Source organism: Nansenia antarctica, assembly GCF_963989245.1.
Source record: "Nansenia antarctica genome assembly, chromosome: 19".
Classification (NCBI taxonomy): domain Eukaryota; kingdom Metazoa; phylum Chordata; class Actinopteri; order Argentiniformes; family Microstomatidae; genus Nansenia; species Nansenia antarctica.
Genome location: NC_137692.1, coordinates 18,124,965 through 18,126,925, shown reverse-complemented (window position 1 = coordinate 18,126,925; position 1,961 = coordinate 18,124,965).

Below are 1,961 nucleotides of genomic sequence, written 5' to 3'. Positions count from 1 at the left end.
GGCATCTTTGTAATCATGACGACATAGTCTTTCACCATGTATATCCCTTAGCTGAGGTGCTGCAGCTGAAGACTCGTCAGAAGAGTATCAAATAGAGTGCAAAAAAGCAGCATCTGCACACTCAAATCTGTGGAAAAAAACTCCCCAAAAACTCAGAGATCCACACTAGATTTCAAATTTCACATATTATACAGTGTGAACGCACTGCATACTCTAGTATGAATAGTATGCTAGTATGCCATTTCGAACACAGCCTCTGCTGTCTGTGTCTTTCTCTCTATCGTATCTCCTAACTCTTGTTTTATTTTTTAGCGATCACTAGAGTTTATTTACTATTGTTTTTATGTTCAGTACTTGGAGTTGCATTCAATGCATGACTTGTGCTGTATAAATACAGTTTGAGTGATTCACACACACACACACACACACACACACACACACACACACACACACACACACACACACACACACACACACCTGTAGGCGGTTCAAGCTCAGCAAGCTGGGTGTGCTCGGCTGGAAGGAGGGAGTGTTGAGTAATGATGACACAGCTCGTTTCTCTCTCTCTCTCTCTCTCTTTCTGTCTCTCTCTCTCTGTCCCTGGCTGTGTTCGGAATGGCATACTAGCATACTACTCATACCAGATATGTATCAGAAATGACTAGAGACTCATGGTGGACTTGTAGCATAGCTTGTTTATTATGGTGTTTATAATAGTTGCATAGGGAACAAGACTCACGTTTCCGTGAGCATTTCAGCGGATAGTGCTTTTGGCTAGGAATAATAACGTTATTATGAAATATTATAAAAAAGCGGTCAAACTCTTCCCCAACACCAGTAGTGTCTGTGTGTGTGTGTGTGTGTGTGTGTGTGTGTCCATTGTTGTTGTGGTTATGTTGTGGTTGTGTTGTGGTTATGTTGCGGTCATGGTTGTGGTCATGTTGAGGTCAAGTTGAGAAGCACACGTCCTTTCTAAGAATTTGCGGAAAAGCGTATTACCGACATTTGCTGATATTTTCGGCAACAAAAGTAAAAAAAGAAAATAGTAATCATAATAATAATCTGTTGAAAGTGAAGTTATGAAACATGTGTGTGTGTCTGTGTGTGTGTGTCTCTGACTCTGTGTGTATGTGTGTGTCTCTGTGACTCTTTGTTTGTGTGTGTGTGTGTCTCTGTGACTCTGTGTGTGTGTGTGTGTGTGTGTGTGTGTGTCTCTGTGACTCTTTGTGTGTGTGTGTGTCTCTGTGACTCTTTGTGTGTGTGTGTGTGTCTCTGTGACTCTTTGTGTGTGTGTGTGTGTGTGTGTCTCTGTGACTCTTTGTGTGTGTGTGTGTGTGTGTGTGTGTGTCTCTGTGACTCTTTGTGTGTGTGTGTGTGTGTGTGTGTGTGTGTGTGTGTGTGTGTGTCTGAGCAGCAAGCAAGCCAGTAATGAGAAATGATCATGCTAAATATTGCGACAGAAAAATGGATAAGAAACTAAAATCCTTCAAATTGAACACTGCATAAGAACGCTGTCTTTGAGAAATATGGTGTGTGTGTATGTGTGTGTGTGTCTTCTCTGTGTGTGTCTGTGTGTGTCTTCTCTGTGTGTGTCTGTGTGTGTGTGTCCATAACTGCACTTGGTTTTGTATGGCTTCTCACCTACATCGCCACGGGCCTCTGCCATTGGCCAGAGACTTCATGACATCATCGATCAGAATGAATATAAATCCTTTGATCATCATTCATAATCCATACTTTTGGGGCCGGCTAGCGGATGCTAGCTGGCTAACAATGCTACTAGTCTATCCGAATGGCTCGTTAGCGAGCTAACAATGCTAACCTCTAGGGGGAGTCTGTTTGGAAAAAAACGTACTTTCTAAATGTTGAACTCAATCAGGAGGGAGGGAAGGAGGGAGGGAGGGAAGGACGGAGGGGGGAAGGATGGAGGGAGGGACGGAGGGAGGGAGGGAAGGAAGGTA